Below are 22,362 nucleotides of genomic sequence, written 5' to 3' on the forward strand. Positions count from 1 at the left end.
GAAAATAGCTTTTGTACCACTCCGCCTCTTTAAATCATAGCCCCATAGCTACATTCTGTTGAAAGTATCTTCCTCAGGGAAGATATATTTCACAGACCGTGCCATGTGCCTTGTGATGCAAATGTAGAAGTACAAAAACAATACCCATTAAGATCTTAAAATCTTGCAGTGCAATACACAGCAAACCCTCTACTAGGACATCCTACTGCTTTTAACAAATCATGTACATTGTAAACACTTGTACATTGTAACTACTTACATATGGTGTTTGTGTTCTTCAAATTGTATCGCAAAATTCAGCTATGAATTTTGGCACATCACTTTTTTTGCCCTTTGAATAATCGCTTCAGCTAGTTCAGGCTTGCTCTTAGGAATTCATTAATCTTTTTTTAAAAAAGTTCTGCCTCAAGGAAGGGCATTTTCAAAAGGTTATTTACTGAAAGGTTTTGTAAGAGTATAAATTCAAATGGTCAATAATTTTATGCTGCTTGACATACTTAAATTATAATATAATATCCCTCCACAAAGTATATAATCTGTCTCTGTGTAAAATTACGTTCATTATCTGCTTCTCCATATATTATGTTGAACACTTATTTTAACTTAGCAAAACTGCTAAAGTATACGAAAATATTTGAACAATAATAATAAAGCATCTTAAAAATACAGTGAGAAAAATTAGCAGGATGTTCAAATGCAACACAAAATTACAAATATAACAGAAAGGAAAAACAACTTCCACTCTTTCAGCAAAGGCCATACGCAACATCACTAACAAAAAGCCTGAACAAATAAAAAACATTTTCATCTGGCACCTAAATATTACAAAACTAGGCACCAAGCAGACCTTTATAGGGAGAACATCAACCACTGAGGTAGATTCACTTGATGCATTTGTATAGCAGTAGAATTTGTAAAAGATAGCACCAAATAAAGTTTGGACTTGTTGGAAAATATCGTTAAAATGAACACCCCACTTTCAATCCTTTACGAACTTTATGTGCCTACCTAAATCTCTTCCCCTGATTTTTGGCATTATTTATTTATCTGTTTTGTTTACACTCTGTTTTTCTTCCCAAGGAAAAACCAAAGTAGCTTACAACTTTCCCCCTCCTCCATTTTATCTTCACAACAACTCTGTTAAGTAGCTAAGACTGTGTCATTTTCAACTCTTTCACTATAATTCTGGATGAGGTTGCCTTTAGTTGGTTCAGTGGTAGGAACTAATTCAAAACGTGGAAATCTGTCGTCTGACATTGATAGGTTGCCAAGAGTAAGTTACAGAGATACCCCCAGGTGTCCTCTTTTTCTGTCCTGCCATCTGCTGGACTTCAGAGAACAGATACGTCCTAGGAAGCACTAAATAGTTTTAAATGGTCTTGCATTTGATTGGCCTTGTTCACATCTATTCCTAGTTATATTTTATCTGTGTATCAGGTCTATGAGATAAGGGCATCATATTGTAGAAAGTTGTTACAGCTGGCTGCTCCCTGCTTGTAGAATCTCTGTCATATGCAGATTCACCAGACTAGTGCTAATTCCACCATGTGTAGTTAGGGCATGATACAATTGTTTGTGGATAATACCACTTCAGAGTGCAGGTGAGGGATTGTCCAGTTGAATTTTCCCCCCAGTGCATGAAAAGCTAACCTCCTCGATGTTCTGCTTTTCAACATGCAGGGAAAACAGTCTCCAATAGCATTCTGAAGTGGTGCAGTCCAGGAATGATTTAATCACATTCTATTTCTTCATGTTTGAATTAGCCCTTGGTATCTTTTGAAAGGGTTGGCACATCATGCCATTTGAAACACCATGCTTCAGTAGTAAGCATTACACCTATATAGGATGTCCCATGTTCCTGACTGTGATTCTAATGCTCTCCATGGGAAGTCCAAAAATGTAAATATACAAACACACACATTTTATTCAACAATTCGGTTCCAAATTAGATTAAACTTACTTGAGGCTTCCTGTATTTCTTTACATTAGTGTCAGTCCTTAGTTTCAAGCTTGCCGACAACTACTAAAAACAGAAGGGAATCAGTGTCAGCCAGGGTTCCCTTTGAAATACTTCTGGGCGAGTCCGCTTCAGGAAATATCCATAATTACACAACAGAATGTGCTTATCAGTGAATTCCTGTCCAATTTGGCAGAAGCCAGTTCTTCAGAAGAGAATTGTGTCCCTAAAGTATGGTGTACAATGAAGCACAATGCTAACACAGTACCCCTTTATTGCTGAACATTATTTTCACCAGTTATATTGTCTGCATTATTCTACTCCCTTCACTGCATGAAGGTTAGGCTGGACTGAAACACAGTACAATGTGAAGGCCTCATCCATGGAACTCGGCACAAGCACAGCATCTCTTGAAACTGAGTTGCTCCCCACAGAAAGCAGCTACCCATGTTTAGTTTACGCACCAGAACAATATGAGCATGCATGGTATAGCGGTTAAAGTGTCAGATTAGAACTAGGGAGATCTGGGTTTGAATGCCTGCTTGCTACGAAACTTACTGAGTGACCCTGAGCCACTTTTTATGGCTTGTTTTATTATTGATAATGCTCATGTTGTTTCTTTTATGATTTTTTTTGTGCACAGACCTTGACTGAATACTTCTCAGGTAGACTGAGTGCCAGTTGTTCTGTGACATCTGAATGTAGATGCTTCTGGGAACTGGAGTTTTTTCATTCTCTACAAGTGGGATTCTAAACCATCGTTTTATCCTTGTTTAGAATCCTAGCTTATGGGGAATAAACTCCAATTTGATGCCATAGTGGATTGGAGCTTGTTCAGATCAGACTGTTTTGTCTCTCTCTCTGCACATGCACACACACAAACCTATACAAAATATTATAATCAACAAACATTTTGTTTGCATATTACATAGACACAATCAATCCATGTGTGACTGGGCTAGGTGGGCACTGTCAGAGGAGGACGAAGACACCGCCTGAGGAGGCAAGGGGTAGCCCTACCCCTGGTCTGAAGGAAAGGAAGGTTCCAAAGGGACCGAGAGATTTCCCAACAAAAATGGCCAGGCGTGGCCCACCATAAAGGCCTGTGGCCCGGTTCCATTCAGCTGGCCTGAGGCTAGAGGACATTCACAACTGTAGTGGGTGGAGGGAGGATTCTCCCAGGCTGTGGGCATGAGGAGAAGGTGGGACCCAAGACCCAGGGGCAGGCCCCGTTATTGTGCTGCTCCTTAAAAGCCACTGCCTTGAGGAGATTGAGGTGGGTGTCTGAGAGTGGAAGTAGAGGGATGGATCGCAACCAGAGGAAGTGAAGTAATTTCAAGCCTGTGGTATATTTATTGTATACATTTTGTATGTCATGGAACAGACAGCTCCTCCCCTTATATCTGTGTCATTTAGTTTGGTCTTATTGGGTGGAGCTCTTGTTTCAGTTCTTCCAATTTTGTATGTTAGCTGAAGTTAGTTGTTGAAGTGTTCTTCTTGCAAATAAATGGCTAATGATTTGAACCAGCTTGTCTCTGCTGAATGGACCTGAGGACTAGTGCTTGAGTACTTTAACCTGGGAACTCATATCAAGAGTGGGATGCTACAAAGCCTATTTCCTTTGCAGTACCAGAGCATGTTGCCTAATAAAGAGAAGTTGGAACTGCATCCCTGAGTCCGAGGTTCCTCAAGAGGGGTGTGGAAAATGGAGACGTGACTATACCTCAGCCTGCTGTGCCCTCCCACACTTGCACAGTCTTTTATGTCTGTGGCTTCTGACCCAGACTATTGCAAATAAATGGCCTTCGTAAACGAAACATGGGTAATCATTACAATATTGTTCTACTACTTCTAACATGATGTATATGATGGTTTTCTGTACTCCCTTTTCAATTAATGAAAGCTGTAACAGTGCTAGATGTGAAAGGGTATATCCTCCATGCTAACATTAAAAAGTCTCAGTACTTTAATTATAAGTCTCCCAGAATCCCAGAAGTATTGTGTCATTGTGTCCTACATTGCTGGTGAATGTAGCAGAAAGTGATGATGCTATCCTGACTCATGTAACTGGGTTTAAAGATTAACAGATGTCATTTCAAGGCTGTGTATAGAATGATAGACTTAATTTCAGATGGGTAGCTGTATTAGTCTGTAACAGCAACATAAAAAAGGAGTCCAGTGACATTTTCATTATCTGAACACATGGGAAGGAATATATTAAGAAATTCTGGCAGGACTTCAGCTATGTTCATTCCACCATCAACCTGAGCAACATAGCAGTCCACGGAACAAGTATATTTTCTGGACACCACTGTACTATTTGTGATGGACACATAAACATCACCTTATATGGAAACCCACTGGCTGCCATTCAAATGTGAATGGCACATACCAAACAATCCATTGTCTGCAGTTAAGCATTATGTCACAACAACCATAGTTGCTAAGTTGTAATCTTCCAGAGCATTCTGTTGCTGATCTAAAAGTCCCTGTTCTTCTACAAAAGAACTTCAAAGGGACAATCCAATGCAAAACTGCTTAATTGGGTTTCACCAGAAGTTCAACTCTACCCATAGGTCTGAGCAATGACTTGTGAAGATTCCTCACTCGCTATAGGTGCTAATATCTCATTACAGGCACATATCCCATCTCTCCCAAATGTTATTTAGTATAGCTATATTTCTATACTTCTCTAATTTCTATTATTTTCTGCCCTGACCTGGATAGCCCAGGCAAGACTGATCCCTTCAGATGTTGGAAGCTAAGCAGAGGCAGACAATGGCAAACCACCACCGTTAGTCTCTGGCCCTGAAAACCCCAGCTGGGGTTGCCATAAGTCAGGTATGACTTGATGGCACTTTCCACCCCACCATTCTTTTCTAATTGGATCTGCTTTTTCCTAGATTAGATCTGATTTTATGTTAATTCCTCTTTGTATATTGTTTTAAAAGATTAGCACTAGAATAGCATTATATTGATATCATGTTGTAACAATAGGTGTAAACGGTTCTCTGAATCCCCAGGTTTCATTTACAAAAAATAAGTATCTAACTCCTTCCCTTGCAAAGATATGCCTTTTCCCTTATATATGCAGAAGGGAAGGAGCTGGAGACTTACTCTTTTTTAAATAAAAGCTGAGAGAACCTGCTGCACCTATTCTTACAACTGTATATCAATATAACAATATTTTAGTGCTGATTTTTTAAAAATAAAAAAATGTGATGGGGATGAAATGGGGAAAGGGTGTGAGCAAATGGCTGCTTTGTGGGCCAGAAAATCCAAAATTTTCCACTCAAATAGCAGCTATCCTGGCTTTACTGCAATTTTCACCAAAACTTTGGAGCAAAGCAGGTTTGTGAAAGATCAGAGAAAAGCTGGGGAAACCTCTAGAGGTTGCACAAATGCACCACAATACTGTGGCGAAGCACAGAAAACAATCCACTTCCTTAAAGCATTGGGCAGATAACCTATGTGGAAGACACTCCAGAGTCCATTCATCCTTTCCTCAAATATGGTGCTCCAACCCCTTGATAATCTTGGTTGTCCTCTTCTGTACTTTTTTCAGCTCTGCAATATCCCTTTTGAGAACTGAATTTTTAAAACTGTGAATACCATAGCCAGATACTGTGCTGTGCATGAACACATTTTAAAAATTAACGTTTCCTTTCCTATAATTGTACCTCAAACCACCAAACAGACATGCATCCAGTTTTGTTCTTAAGTGTTTTGCACAATAGGGCCCCTCTGTTCCTGTATCATCAAAAATGAAATAAAATTAAATAAAGAACATATAAGCCAAACATTGTTGGAGATGAGCAAATGGCAATCTACAGTAGCAACATAGCTTTAGCAGCCAACTTGCATATACCATGGATAAATCCATCCGGGTGAAATGATATTGTGTTTGACTCATAGCAAATTGCCAAGTTTGGCCTTGAGTTCAAACTTCTACACATTCCTTTTTGAGAAAAAAACATCAGAGATGGCATTCATTCCCTACCTCCCAAATCCCCCAGATGGTAGTATAGCAATGTCATCCACAACAAGGTGTATCCAGGCCCATTATAGCATTCTGTTATCTTTGCTACTGCCATTTTCCTTTTAATACTGTTGTTTTTTACATGGGGAGTATATAAAGTTGTGGTTTTGCAAACAAAGGGATGCTTTGGAATGTTCTCTGGGCTAAAAATAAAAATGATGCTATATTAAAACCTTCTAGTTGTGTGCTGGAGCATGCTGGTGTGTGATGAGAGAACGGTTAGTGTGTCACCAAGTGGGTGGGTTCTTCCAGGTACTTATAATGCTTATTTTTACACAGCCTTAAATCAAACTTCTAATTGTAATGGTATAATATTGTGTCTTTACAATCAGAAGTTTGAGAAATGTTATTCTGAAACACATGAGCTGGAGGCAAGGCTAGCCTGGGAAGTGATGTCATTGTGCATGCCATGTGCTGCCTCTGGACTGAATCAGGCCGAATTGGGATGCTACAGAGAGCGGGAGCACTGCTAGGGTGGTTCAACCCTGGAGTGCTCCTGTGCTCCACAACAGCCCGATTCAACTCAAACCAGTATGCTGCAGTGTGTGGGAGCATGCTGCGCTGCCTGGGAGGATGCCCTGGGAGGCATGTTCCCCCCACCCCTGGCCAGAGGAGTGACACAAAAGGTTGACCCCTCTAGTTTAAGCATACGTTGCTTTGGTATTTTCTGCTGTTGCATTGCTGGCTATGGACTGAAAATAATAGCCAAGACGTGCAACCCTTGGGTATATGCTGGAGTAAAATTATTGTGCTGTGTTATGACAGACAGCCCCAACCTGGGGCTACACTGATCTTGCTGGATCTTGGACAGAAGCTAAGTGGGGTCAGTCCTGACTAGTGTTTGGACAGGAGACCATCAAGGAGGTCCAGGATTGGAGGCAAGCAATGGCACGCCCCCTCTGTTTATCTCTTGTTTGAAAACCCTTCAGCATTGCCATGATTCAGCTGCAACTTGATGGCACTTTCTGCCACTGCCGTAAGTTCCCACTGCCCTGCTTTTAGAAAAATAAACACTTCATGGCAGACATTTGCATTTGGGGTCCTGCATACAATACAGCCTCCTGCGCATGCACAGTTTTGTAGTACCGTAGAACAAATTCCAATTTTGGCTTCCAGTATTGGATGGAGGTATCATTTGTGGAAACCCATACTTTGAAAGAGAGGCATTAACCAAAAAAAAAATCATTTTTTGTTTAAGTGGCTTGAACTGGCATAATTTGTGCGGTGTGGGGATGTTTTTACAATTAGTAGGACAGAGACAGAGTTGGTAAATATGATACTTAAATATGAGATGATATTATTGGACTGGTTTCAAATGTTTATGTAAGCTCTCAAACTGTGCAGGTGTTTTTCATCTGGAATAGGTGTTGGGTCCAAAGAAGAATTTTAAGAAATAAATTCAATATGGCTAGCATGGGAAGTCTGGGGCCTTGTCATCTTCCAGATGTGAAGGTGGCTAAATCCATTCCAGAAAATCACAGAGAGAAAGCACCAACCCTCGTCCTGCCACTGCCTTGCCTTACTGGGTTTGTGCAGAATGAAATCAGCTCCCAGACACCCCCCCCCATGTTAATTCAGGGGAGAGGCTACAAAGAGCATTAACGTTTTACAATGCAAACACAACAGCAGGCCTCTCTGCTGGCAACTGTCGGAGTAGGAAATTGGACCAAGAACTTGCTTAGGCAGCCCATGAAATGCTGAATTTTGCAGAAGAAAGGATCCAGGAGGACTGCAGGAGCCAAAGGGAACTGGTGGTCACAAGGACAAGGCAGGAAATGTGATGAAAGTGTTTTCGATTCTGCTCAGCAGAAGTACTTAGGGTCAGTTGCCCAGACAAGGAGATAGAGCAGAAAATGCAGGTGCTCCTCACATTAATGTGCATGGCTCTCTCTATTGATGTGGGATGCTTTTTCATCTGTGCCTCTCTGCAGGTCATACACACATGCATGCTTATATTATAAAACAATAAAGAACTCAGAATTTCCATTTTAAATGTACTATCAAATATTTCTCCCTTTATGACATTTGTTATGGAAGTTGTGGGTAGACATGGGCACGGACCAAAAAAATTTAATGAACCAGCAGTTCAGTGCCGCTGATGAACCCGAACTAACAAACCGAAACGATCATTTCCCACTGACGAACCGGTTCGAGGTTCGTGGGCATCATAATGGCCCCCATTGGACTTAGAGAGCCCATATTCCCAGAGAGTGTTTAGCAGGCTCTCCTCCAGCCAGCATCCAAGTTTGTTCAAGATTGCAATAGGGATCGGAGTTATACCCTCTCCAATCCAAGACCCCCAGGAAATTCCCATTTGATACAATTATAGCCACCAGTTGATGTTGGCCCAGTGTACAAGGGGTTGGCTATCAGAACTGCCTATCAGGGTTTGCAGGGATGAGATTGGAGTGCCCATGGCTACAGAACACCCCCCTTCCCCCTCCCTCCCCCCGGGTGTCTTCTCCCATGTTAACCAATTGTAACTAATTTGCAGCTCCATGGTTGGAAGGAAGACCTGCCGATCAAGGTAAGCTCGGCTTTGATTCAGGTTTCCAGGGCGACAGAAGGAGTGCAGACAGAGTTCAGGCATTCCCCCAGCTCTGTTTCCAAGGGAATTGATTGATGGTGCCTGACTGTCTGGCTTCATGAACTGTGGGCAAACGCAACGAACTGGGCTTCCAACGAACACTGGTTCATTGGCCATGGACCCTCACGAACCACCGGTTCATGAACAGACAATCAGGCAGTTTGTGGGTTTTTTGGTTCATAATGCGGTTTGTGCCCATGTCTAGTTGTGGGCTCATTCCCTAAAGATGCAACTGTAGCTCGGAGAATGGTCCTCGGTATTACAGATGTATGCCCTTTTATGTTTCTTTTTAAAAATGTATTGTTGTTGCAAGCCTCTGTTGTTCATTTTCACTACTGGTACTCCTATATGTTTGCTTCTGTTGGTCATTGATATACATTTTTGGGACTATATATATGCAATTGATGCAAAATTTAAAATGCAACTTAATATTTCTATTGAATGTTGTTAGTATCATCTGGAATGGCAGTTTTGTCCCAGACAAAAGATAGGAGATACCACTTCAAGCTGAAACATATTCTTAGTGTTACTCTGTACCACTGATTTACTTTCACTCCTGTATCACTCTGAGCTTGCCTCTGGAATGCACACCCAGACCTGTCATTCACGTGGCACCACTTTCTAATTTTTATTCTTACATACTTTAAAAAAAAATCTTTGGGGGGTATATAAATGAAGTGTGACTTCAATTTTAATTTTTCTAAAAGTGGGCCTAAGCTACCAGACGATTGGAAAACAATCTGAGAGCGAGAGCAATCCAAGAAAAGCTGGAGATGCCAAAGCCTCATTGAGATCAGAGGGATTTAAGGCGTGCTTAACTGTACATTTAATTTAGCGAATCTCAGTTTCCTCAGGCTGCTTATAGGATCTGGTAATATTGTATACAGAGACATCTGATATTTTCCCCATGAAGAAAATGATTTAGAATAAGAAACTTAAGAGTACAGTGACCATATAAGAGGAATATGTCTGTCTGCAGCTGACTTTAGAAGAAATGTAGAATGAATTCCAGCAGGTTGAGGGAGCTGAGGGAGGCTGGACTGGACCAGGTTGCCATTGTGAACAACAGTCCCTCTTGCCACCCTAACTTAATTGTGTTGTTGTTCATTTAGTTCCCTTGCTGTTGGCATTTGGATCCAATTAAAGGCCCAGAGTTTAATTTAAAAGGCGTGATTAGATTATTGGATTTGGGCAGATAACACAGTGCTTAGAGCTTGGATGTTTCCGCTTGTCACTAGCAGTTTGATCAATTTAAGATCAAGGCATGCTTTTGTTTTTTGATCTTTTGTCTACAACATAAAATTCATAACACTCTGCTCCATTGCGACTTTTTGTATAGAGCTGCTGCTGTCCTTAAAAACCCTGGCCAATTTCTTACCAGGGTCGCCAGCTGGCCTCTTTGCTCCAGCAGGAGCAAAAATAGGGGAGTGGAGCAATGTTGCAACATCAGTCCTGGCTGTAACTGGATGTAGGGTTGCCAGTTCCCCTTTCCCTGTCAGTGGGAGGGGCGACCCAGCACTTATCTCAAGTTTTTTCTGCATGTGCTCCTGGCGCAGCATGATGACATCACTTCCAAGAGTGACATCATCACACAGGCCCCAGGAATGCTCCTAGGCTTCACATTGTGGAGCTCAGACACACTCCTGGGGCCTGCATGATGATGTCACACCTGGGAGTGTAACAGTGGCAATGACCATGAGGGCTGCTGGCATGGAACCAAGCCCCTCCTCTGCTCCTCCCTGCTCTGCCTTCACCAGCACCTTCACTGGGACAAGCAGCTGGCCCTTCATCCCAGCCTCACCCCCAGCTGCAATGTAGCCCTGCTGGTGATTCACTGAGCCCCTTTATATTAGCTCCCACAGTTGCACCTAAAAGCCTCTTAGGAAAGACAAGGAAGTGGTGTAAAACCAGGGCTCATTTTGAGGGGGAACACACCGGAATGCAGTTCCGGCAGTTCCCCAAAGAGGTCACATGACAGGTGGCCCTGCTCACCCGACTCTCAGCCATTTTGGGCCTGTTTTGGCTTGGATTGGGGCTGAAACAGCCCGGATTGGGCCTCTGACGGGTGGTGGATCACTCTCCTGCTCAGCAGCAGCCCAATCCTGACCATTTTGGGCCCCTTTTAGGCCAGGATTGGGTCCAAAACAGCCAGGATAGGTGATGTCAGGGGGTGTGGCATATGCAAATCAGTTATGCTAATGACACACTTCCGGTGATGTGAAGGGGTGTGGCATATGCTAATGAGGTATGCTAATGAGTTCCTCCAGTTCTTTTTCTATGAAATGACCCCTGTGTAAAACTAAATGCCTTTGATGAATAGAAAGGGAAAAGCACATCTGGATCACCAGGCTATGTTGGCAGAAACCACATCACTTCTGCTCTAGCTATTGTTAGAAATCTTTTGCATACTATCAGTGTGAATTATGAATGATCAGAAAATTGCTGTGGTGGTTTGCAGTTGTTTTCATTCTCCCACTCCAGGCCATATTTTCTTATTTTAAGCCCCTGGGGATGGGCGGTATATAAATTGAATAAATAAATAAATAAATAAAATAAAAAGAAAATACATTTGTATGTATTTTATGCATGAAAATACAATGAATATATTTTTAAAAGAAAAAAAAACCCACTTATTTTAAAATAATGTATCTTGCCATATACATAAGCATATTTGTCTAAATTACTTGACTGACAAGGCAGCCTATGGGCTGTATTGCTCGGTGCTTCTGCACCAAACCATCTGATAGCCTTTGTTGTTTTTGTAACAATGAAAGCTCTTTTCAGACATTCCATTTTGGCCCATCAATTTCACATAATGGGAGTGTGGGCTATCTCCAGTTCTACTGATATGTGTGGTTGCCATTTTGCGTGAATGGGGCAATGCACATATTTTTCCACGGGTACCTTCAGTACGTACCAGTGCATACCCTCCAAAATCTAGTGTTCTGTTAGTGCGTACCAAAGCGAACAAATATGTGCACCAAAATGATACATCTGAAAAGGGCTAACAATTATGCCAGTATTTAAAAAAAAAAATTTACTTTTTCATACGAAATTTTTTTTCATAAAATGTAATTTCCACACAATGTAACAATCTAATTTTCAGTTTTAAGATGAAAAGAAAAGGTCATTAGGATCTATCTGTAATATAAGTGTTTCTAAGCATTAGAGAACACTGGTTTTGCTTATGTTTCATGAATATTTTTACCCAATGTAGGCCATTTCCAGACGGCTTACCTGGCTCTGGAACATTGCGCCATCTTGCGGGGAAAACGCGAAATATCGCGTTTTCTCGTGCGAGTTTTGCGCGACGTCGCATGACGTCGCGCAAAACTCGCGCGAGAAAATGCGATATTTCACGTTTTCCCCGCAAGATGGCACAACGTTCCGGAGCCAGGTAAGCCGTCTGGAAACGGCCCTAGTCATCTTTACAATTTGCCACACTCTAAGAAAGTGTGGCAAAAAGTCTGCCAGCATTTTGCTTTTGGTTGTGTTATGTTGTTTTACATTTTTCACAGAAGGTTTTCCATTAACAAGCAGTGCCATTCTAAGGACACTTTCCTGGGAGTAAAAACCCAATTGAATAGATTTGAGTAGGATTCTGAGTATCCCTGCTTAGGATCACTCTGTTAATTCTATCTATTAGGAACAGTAACTATTTATGTAAACCTAAACAAGTATACTCAGAAGTAAATCCCTTTGAATTTAATGGGACTTACTTCCTACTAAGTGTAACTTAGCATCACAGCCTGTAGGATGGAAAAGTACGAAAAAGAGGGGGCTGTCCCCAGTAACCAGGGAGAGTAGGAGCAAAAGAGAAGTTTGAATGACTGCATAATTGCTTTTGGTCTAACCTAGTAGCATTCTCCATCAAGTAAAACAGACCGTTCCTTAGTACAGCTAACAGCAACCAGCTACACAAGCCTCACATTTGCAGTGGTAATGTAATTCAAGCTGTTATTTTGAGTTGCTACCAGTGCATGTCAGGGAAAGGACAGGGGAAGCAAAATGAGGTCACTGCAATTTGGCACTACCAACGATGTATGTCACCAAAGAGTTAAAGCACAGCTTTCACAGTATTTTAGTTACCTTTATTGGAAATGTCATTCAAGACAGCATACCGCAAGCCTACTTGTTGCCCCAGTTGTTGCTTTCTGTTTGTTCCATATTTTTAATTCTGTTTCTGAAGTAAGAGGGGTTTTGTTACCTGGTTTATTTTTTTGCCTAGAAAATATGAGGTAATCTGAGGGCTAAACGACACATCCTGCTCTTAAAAAGTACCAAGTGGAAACTGAACCCAAAAGGGACATAGTTATTTTAAAACAAAAGCAAGTCATGCCCATAGACCTGCATTGAGCCGCCCCCCCCCCCCAAATATTTTTTTAAAGTAAACTGTAGGGCCAAAAGGCTAGGAAATGGAAGCGATAGTAGGAAGCAGGGATAAAAATATGGAATGGCCTGCCTGAAGATATTAGGAAACTCGCACTTGCCCGGCTTTTTGCAAACTATACAAAACTGAATTGTTCAGGGGGGCTTTTTCTACACAGGTGATGGGACTGTGCTGTAAGGAAAGGTTCAGAGTAGAGATGGGCATGAACTGAAATACAAATCAAAGTTCATCACGTATCAGGCTGGTTCGTGGTTCACGAACCAGTGGTTCGTCAGAGCCCATTTCTGACGAACCTCCATGAACTTTAGAGTGGTTAGTTTGGTTCATTTTTGGTTCATCACTGCAGACAGCCTTGTTCCAATCAATCAGTTTCCTAGGCAACGGGGATTGGGCTTTCTGCAGACCTTATGCTGACCCAGAAGTGATCTTCTGCTGACCCGGAAGTGATGTTTTCATGAACCAAGCAAACCAGGGCAGGTTCATGAAAGTTCGTGGTTCATGAAATGTGATGGACCATGAATCTCATGGTTCATTTTTTTCTGGTTCTTGCCAATCTCTAGTTCAGAGAGATGTGCTGGAGTGGGATAAGGATATATAGTACTGTGTACTGTCTGTTGCTCTAAGTATGCTCTTAGCCTATTGTATTTTTTATTGAATATTTATTGAATATCCCACTTGTTGATTGTATTGATCTATACTGTGTAATCTGCCTTGAATCTCAGTGAGAAAGTCACTCTACAAAACAAACAAACTCTGGTGGTCGACTGAGCTGTTAAAATGGTCTAGGAGCAAGCAGAATTAAGGGGCCCACACAGAGACTGTATGGTTTGACTGGGGAAGCAGTAACACCAGCATTAGGCCTGGGCAGGGGAAGTAACTCTATACATACCATCATTGTTTTTGCTGGCTGGGTCTAAACAAAGTGGCCTTAAAAGCCCTGGCTGCATAAGTGGGGCTTCGCTTGGCTTGTTCCCAGCTGTAGTGGACTTCCAGGGCAGTGGCCAAGCAGGTATTAGGAAAGTGCCAATTCACCCCTGAAAACACATTTTTGAAAGATGTTCTTGGTGGCTTCCTCTTGAGACATGCTGGGTCTGTGTCTAGATGACTTTCAGACATTAAAACTTCAACAAACAGAACCACTTAGGTCAAAGTGTGTCTCTAAGTGATTAGGAACAACAATGTGATTTGTTTTTATTGTATTCTTGTGCAAGTGGATGCTTAAGTTTTTTCTATGTAGGCTTCTTGTTGCCACCAGCACTCAGCAAGATATTTTTTAATTACAAGAACAATAATGGCCATGATTCTTTGACTGAAATTCTATGCAGACTGACTAGGAAGGAAGGCTAAACCCTACTGAATAAAATAGGACCTACTTCTGAGTAGACATACCTAGGATTGTAGTCTTTCACTATTAGGAACATAACTGTATAGCCTTATTTTTACAGGTAGACACTGTGTTTTGCTGTTATACTGTTGCTGCCTTACAGCTGAAATAAGTCCCTCACAATACAGCATCTAAAGCACAACCCTGTCCCAGTCCCAACTGTAGTAAAGGAAAACACTTTTTTCCTGTTGCTATGTACATTGGCACACACAGTGTCCAGAAAACTGTTCTCAAAGCATTCTGGAAACACCTGCCAGCAGACTGTTGGGAAACGTTGTTTAAACAAACATATTTGCCAACTTTCCAATGCTATCAATTTCACGGTGCCAAAAAAACATGGATTATTTTAAACCGTTGTGATAGATTACAGGAAGTGGGCCATAGGGATGAGGCACAGAATAGGCTTCTAATCTTGCTTCTAATCGCCCTCAGGGCTGTGGTAATCTAGCAAACAGATGTCACAGTATGTAACAGCACATAGTGGCTGGGTTTTTCATAGACAATCATCTTGAAAGAGATGGGGGGCCTTAAGGAAAATAATGCTCTGGGACCCCATTCTTCGCAACATGCAATCATCTTGATAAGTTATTTTTTAGATTTTAGGATATCCCAAAAGAGAGAAACTGGCTTAGGCAAGACATTCCTGAGAAGGCTGACCCACAAGAATCTTCTATATAATCTAAAAGGTGTACATTTTTATGTTCCATATCAATTTCAACATTTGTTTGTTTGTTTGTTTGTTTGTTTATAGTTTGCCTTAAATTCATGAAGCAACTCCAACAAGTCCAACTGGTACTATACCCATTTAATTTAGTTTAATTTAGTTTATGGCACAGCTGGGCACAACTTGATTATGAACTCAGCAGTTCTGCTAAAAATTATATTACAAATCTAACAGCAATGTAAGACGGCTGATTTTTATGCATCTTACTCTGCATAAATTTCAAAATGGGCAAAAAAAGAGTACCGCTGAGTGAGGAAGGGCTCTTGCCACCCCGCCACCCCACCATTTTCTCATGCAAACTTCACATGGGAGGGGGGTGTATTTCATCATTTTTTTTCCTGCTCCACATGGAGAATATGTGCATGTGGTTCAGAAAAATTGGGAAAATAACTCCTCCCTCATATGATTTTTGCATGAAAAAGCAGGGGTGGGGGAGGCAGGAGCCCTTCCTCCCTCCTCCCTGTGGCCCTGTTCTGAGCTCATTTGGCTCTCCTTTTTTTAAAAGAAGCCATCCTTGCAGCTACTATATGACTACAGGGAGCACCTTAAGAGGAGTGCATGTCAGTGCAGAAAAGTAACATCTAGCAAGGCTCTGACTGTAATTGTGTACTGTGTAAGGCTTGTATTTGTCATCTCCCACATTTAATATTGCAGGATTGAGAAAAGCAACACTTAAAGTTGGTTTGCTATATGAGTGCAAAGTACAATTCATGATTGTGGTCTAATGTAAACTAATATGTAAACTCATCTACAGCCCAATTCTATGCTTGGTCATTCAGGAATATTCAGCCAGACTTATTTCCAACTAAGCATGGATAAGATTGCAGGCTTAGACATGAACCTGTGCCACGCACATGTTTCTTAACAGAAGAGAAGGTTGGGATGTTCATGAGCATGAATGGGTTGATGCCCTTCTTATTAGTGCAACCCTAATTAGAGTTATACCCTTTTAAATCCATTGAAGTCAATATACTGAATAAATGGATTTAAAAGGATATAACTCTGCTTAAGATTAGGCTGCTTGGCCAAAACAACATGGTTAGTTAGTTCGAAAATGGGGAAGTTTTCCAAGTGTTTTTGATTTTCCACTGACAAAGATTTTTTCTTCCTGTCCTTTAGCACTTTTAACCATTCCATTATTTGCTGTTTAGCAGAATTTTTAAATGTTATACACCTGCTATAGACTAAAATAAAAATGACGTTAGCTTCATGTGTGGAATGAAAATACTCCATCACATTTTGTAAGTATGGAATTCCATCTGGAAACATTTACTTCTGTCTCATCCTCTCTCACTATAAAGCAACACTTTTATCAGTTGACTTCAATAGGAACAGAATAACTCTTCAAAGCAACCATGGAAAAGCTAATGCTTTCCAAGATTTAGCCACATCAATGCCAAGCCTCAGCAACCTTATCTATAATAAGAGATTATTCTATGCCAATTTATATAATATGTGCTAGTTAACTAGCTAGAGCATTCTTGAGCTGTTTTCGTGGTTGTAATCAGCAGCCAGCACTGCATAACTCACAAAGAACCATCCTATGGTAATACACAAGTGAAACTGACAAGTCCATGCTGATTAATAGGAACTGACCTAGAAGGTTAGTATCCAGTCATAGCCCCTTCCTCTCATGGTCCCCTATTGCCATCATATAACAAAGCCCAGTTGTTTAAATGTATTACATTTCAAAATCAAGCTATTCTATTACAGTTAACTCGATCAACCAATTACTGGCTTTCAGATAATTACATTACCAAGCATGTAATATTCCCAAACATTTCAGTAATGTGGAGAGAAAAAAGGATATATTATAAACCCAATAAACACATTAATTTGAGTAACAAAGCACATCTCAGATTCCCCCCCCCCCAATTCTGTTTATTGTTTTCAAAATAACCAACAATACAAATAACTTTTACAAGAATAGGTATCTATAAACAATTATCACATTCATTATGTCTCAGATTTTTCTTTTCAGTTATGAACAATTGTCCATTGACAGTGCATCTTGATCCTTAGCTCTGACTGTGTGAGTGGGAATGGATCTCCATGTCGCAACTTGCAGTGGAGCAGCTGCACAATTCTTCTGACACTGCATTTTTGCAAACATTTTAGATGGTGGGGCAGAGATAAACCAACCTCCAAAGGGCAGTATGGATTGTACCATATAGCACACTTTTTGTGGTTGATGTGTCACTGCCACTTCACATAACTCATAAGAATGCAGCAGAGACTAGATATGGCTTAGGAAGAATACAGGTGTAATATGGTTAGGGCAGATGATTTTTCTACATGTGATTACTTTATACTTACAGTGAAATCCTAAGCAGAGTTACTGGAAATCAATGAGCTTAGACTGGAGTAACTCTGCTTAGGGTTTCACTGAAAATGACTTGAAGATTAATGTTTTTTTAAAACTTGTATTGATTAACCAAAACGAAATACACAAAATGTACAATACCCATAATAGCGTAAAAAATTAACGTTTGAACTGTTGGAATGTAGAAGGAAAGTGCTTGAATAGTTTAAATCTTTCTTTCAGTAGACTGTATTCAGAAGATTTTGGTTTGAGATTCTGAGTCAGTGGTATGGGATTTATTATGGTATTCCACAAAGATCATTGTTATTGTCCAAAGATCCTCAGCTATTGATGGGATATAATACTAGACTTTGGACATCAGACTTCTGACATCTAGCCTTTCTCCAGGATTAGACCAATATCCTTTGAAAGCCCAAGACAAATCCTAATGTAGACCTCTCCTATTGGACTTCCAAGGTAAGGTCTCCCTGTGTTGAGAGAACATAAGAAGGTCTCTCACCTTCTATTGTAAATGGACCATTCTTAAATAAGTCTTTCCTAGGCTCCAGGGTTTCTACACATGGCTGATCTGTGATTTGATCCACTCTGATCAATGTTATGGATCTGGGTTATTTTGCTGAACTAATGGACGACATTCAAATAGCATTGATCCCTTAAATTATTTCCAAAAGCTAACTGAGCAATTGTGGTGGGGAGTCTGATCTACACTATTCCCAGGATATAATATGTGCACATTTTATTTACCCTCATTATCTGTGATTTGGATCAGTATGTTTCATATAAAGTGGCACAGTTCACTCTGGCAGCTAAGAAAATTTGGGCTCGAGCTGTTTAATGGCTGAGACTCCTTCACCTCTGTATAAGCTTTGCATTTTAGTGTACTTTTATGAGCTTCTAGCATTATAGTTTTATCATTTGTTGCTCTCTGTTCATGTTTTTCTCGTGTGTTTTAATTGTTCAATTGTGGCCTTTGGCCTCACACAAGAAACATTTTCTGAATTCTGGACACATGATGAAATTAAAATGGCTACATATGTTTGCCAGAGATAATCGCAGCTCCTTGTGGCATATACATGGGTTGGATCCAGCCAGCTTTCACTCAGTTTTATCCAATTATCCTTCCATATTACAGCTCTCAACTTCCATAGTTGCCTTATGATTCTCAGTCCCATGAATATCAGCATAGCCTTTTGGGGTGGTCAAAGAGCATGCCCCCTCCTTTTTCAGCAGCAGAAAAGATAGTTGAAATCCAACTCAGTGTAGTTAGATTTACCTACTGAAGGTCTACAGAGTTTGAACTGTCATCCAATTGATGGTATTAAAGAAGTGCAAAAATGTTACAAATATGCAGGGCTTTTTTCTGGGAAAAGAGGTGGTGGAACTCAGTGGGTTGCCCTTGGCGAAAATGGTCACATAGCTGGTGGCCCTGCCCCCTTATCTACAGACAGAAGGGAGTTTAGATTGCCCTCTGCGCCGGTCAATCTAAACTCCCCTCTGTCTGGAGATCAGGGGGCGGGGCCACCAGCCATGTGACCATTTTCAAGTGGTTCCGGAACTCCGTTCCATCGCGTTCCTGCTGAAAAAAAGCCCTGCAAATATGTATAATTCTGATCACTCTGTTGCAGCCAAATAAACACATTAAGTATAATCCAGTAAAGTGTAGTTGCAACTAAGTCCCATTGAAGTCAAAGGAAGTAAAGGATACATTGTTTGTTTGTTTGTTTGTTTGCTTGTTTGTAAGACTTGTATGCCACCTCTCCAGACCTGAGGTGGCTCACAGTAAAACAATTTTTAAATAAGGTCAACCAGAACAAATAAAAAAATCAATACAATAAATATAAATTAAAACATTACCAATAAAAACAAGCCAGAGTATAAAAGCAGAATCATCTAAAATTTCTTGATTAAAAAAAGATTTTAAAAAGATGGAGCCCTTCATTTAAAAGTCTGGCTAAAGATAAATGTTTTGTTCCATCATCTAAAAGAGAGAAAAGAAGGTGTCAGGCAAGCCTCAAGGGAAAGGGCCTTCCAAAAGCAACCATTGAAAAAGCCCTGTCTGGTCACCACCCACCTTTCCTCAGCAGGCAGGGGCGCAGAGACCATGGCTTTCAACAAGGATCTCAACTGGAGAAGCTTAATATGCTCAGGACTGTACTCCTGAATGTGACTTATCTCCAGGTATATATTTATATAATTAGGATTGGGTGTGAAGCCTATTCGTTTCAATAGAATTTAGTCATGACTTTTGGTGGATTGAGCCCACTGATAACATCTGTGCTTTGGCATTCATGTTAGCTGCTTTGAGCAAATCTGTGGAGAAGCAACATGTACATGCACCAAACAAATACATAAGTATTACTGGTAATGTTCGTAAAGCTGCTGCATCTAAAGGAAGAACGTTTTCAGATCCTTTACCCTAGGTGCTACATGAACACATCTAAAGGTTAAAGGGCTTGACTTTATCTACAAATATATGGGCATTTCATCTGATCGGGCATGTATTTTTGAAAAGAGGGTTGAATGCAAATTCTTGGCAGGGCTGTTAAGCCATTAAACTTCGCACAGCTGGCCAAATGCCTGCATACAAAATCATAGTGTTTATATTTCCTGTATCACAAAGCTGAAATACAGGCATGTTCATTGAACTGTAATTAATTTTGTCTGATTACAAAATGTCAAAACACAAATTGATACTTACTTTAGCTCAGCAGACACTCTCCATTTAAATGTGGTGACCATCTAATTTAAAGGAGAAAGTCATTAGCGTATTCTCTCTCTCTCTCTCTCCCTCTCCTTTTCAATAAATAAATCTTCTTAATGGAATCTTTTGACAAGCAAAACATACAGGAAACACACTTCTAGATACTCTTTGAAATGATTATGACTGTTAAAAAATTTAGATACCATAATGATCACAGATATTGTTTGCAATTAACTGGCCTTCTTGACAAGGCTTGAAATGGATCTAGGAAACAACAGAGGAAATCGGTAATAAAAAGTGTTTCTTGTACTTTTATATTCGTGATCTTTGGGACCTTTTCGTACACCGAAGGGGAAAAAACATAAAGCTGCAGTGCTTTATAAATTTTAAATGAATATTAATGAGACTACTTGCCACCATTTAAAAAAAAATCTCAGCCAGTATATACTTCACATATTTTGTGGTTTGCTCGCTGGCATAAGATGCAGAGATCTAAAGGGCTTTAGGACTGCTATTTTCATTTTCTGCCTTTTTTGTTTAAGGCACATAGAGTTGCACATTGAAGGAGCTGCCAAGCCTCTGGGAAATCACTGGGCAGATAGTCTAGTCCCCAAGGATACCACTTCTGTGGACTTCTCAGGAACATTTGCAGGCCAGGACAAGGACTACTTTATTGAAGCAATCCGTGTGTGACTAGGTAGCAAAGAACACTATGTGCTTGAGCAAAAAACCCAATCCCCTAAACTCATTTTTCCATAAACATGACTGGGCAACAGAGACATAACTCTGTTTAATGCTGTCTGGATGACTTCATTTGCTAAACATTCTGAAGCTCACCAGAGATCATGTGATTCACTCGGCTCCATTCACTTTGGAAACTGATCTATCCCTTTGATTCTGTAGCAGCAGAATGGTCATTTATCAAACTTCCATAAGGAGTACATCTATCACAGCATTAATGCCCTGAAGGCAGATTTTGTTCTCTTCCTTATAATTCTCAGCTCTTTGTTATTGTCTTCTTAAATCCCTGTATACTTGCAACTAAAGCTCACAGGCATATTTGATAGCAGGTTTGATTATATGCAAACCATTGAAGTATGCATATATAAGCTACCTTATACTGAGCTAACCTGTTGGCTTATCTAGTGTATTCTAACTGGCTGTGGCTTTCCAAGGTCCCAGGCAAAGAAACTTCCCAGTTCTTCTACTTCACATTATTTCACTGGGGATAGTGATTTAATTGGTGAACTTTTACATGGAAATTGTGTGCTGTACCACTGAATGATGATATTTTGATATCTGGGATATACATTTTGCAGAATGGAATGTGAATCTTCAATCCGTATGGAAGGTGCCAACTATGTTAAAAAATTGGTAATTCACACAAGAGAACAGGTAGATTTCAAACACCGCAAGAAGTGATGCTGCATTTCAGATCTGTGTGATAGTTAACAGTAATTTACACTGCAGAGTTCCTCCAGTCTAAGTCCCTTGACGTCACTGGGCTTAGACTAAAGCAGTAGTACTCACTCCGTGGTCATGGCGATTAGAGTCCTGAACTAGGATCTAGGAGACTTAAGTTCGAATCCCCATTCTGCCATGGAAGCTTGCTTTCAGCCTAACCTACCTAACAGGGTTGTTGTGAGAGTAGCATGGAGGAGAAAAGAATGATGTAAGCTGCTTTGGGTCCCCATTGAGGAGAAAGGTGGGGTATAAATAAAGTCAATAAATGTGATACTTTGAAAGAGAAAAGACTGAATTTTTAAATGAGACCCTGTGCTCTACGTAGCTGAATACTGCAGATGAATCGCATATGGCCTATTTGATTCTGACGATGGAGAAAATCCCCTTGGCTCAAGACAAAAATCAAAGTGATACTTACGGCTTTTCTTGGCAACCCCTTAGGGGAAAAAGTTTTTTCCCAGAGTCTATTACTCTCAGCTCATTATTTTGGAACATGCCAAGTGCTGGTGATGCTACATGCATGCACATCATTGTGTTGCCTCCTGGGAATTGTAGTTTAATTTCACCTGCCCTGCACAGGCATAGCTTGGAAATCTAACTGTCCTTGCTTCTGGGACTAAGATCTGTCTTTAGATCAGATCCAAGCAAAGACGATATTCACCAATGAAAAAGCTGCTTTGGTGGTTGGTTATGATTAACTGATTCATAGTAGCAATCAATGAGAGTTTCATGTACAGTAAGTTACCATTAAAAGAACTTCTGCACATCTGCCTACACTACAGCACAATCAATG

The sequence above is a fragment of the Eublepharis macularius genome, chromosome 11 (assembly GCF_028583425.1).
Source record: "Eublepharis macularius isolate TG4126 chromosome 11, MPM_Emac_v1.0, whole genome shotgun sequence".
Classification (NCBI taxonomy): domain Eukaryota; kingdom Metazoa; phylum Chordata; class Lepidosauria; order Squamata; family Eublepharidae; genus Eublepharis; species Eublepharis macularius.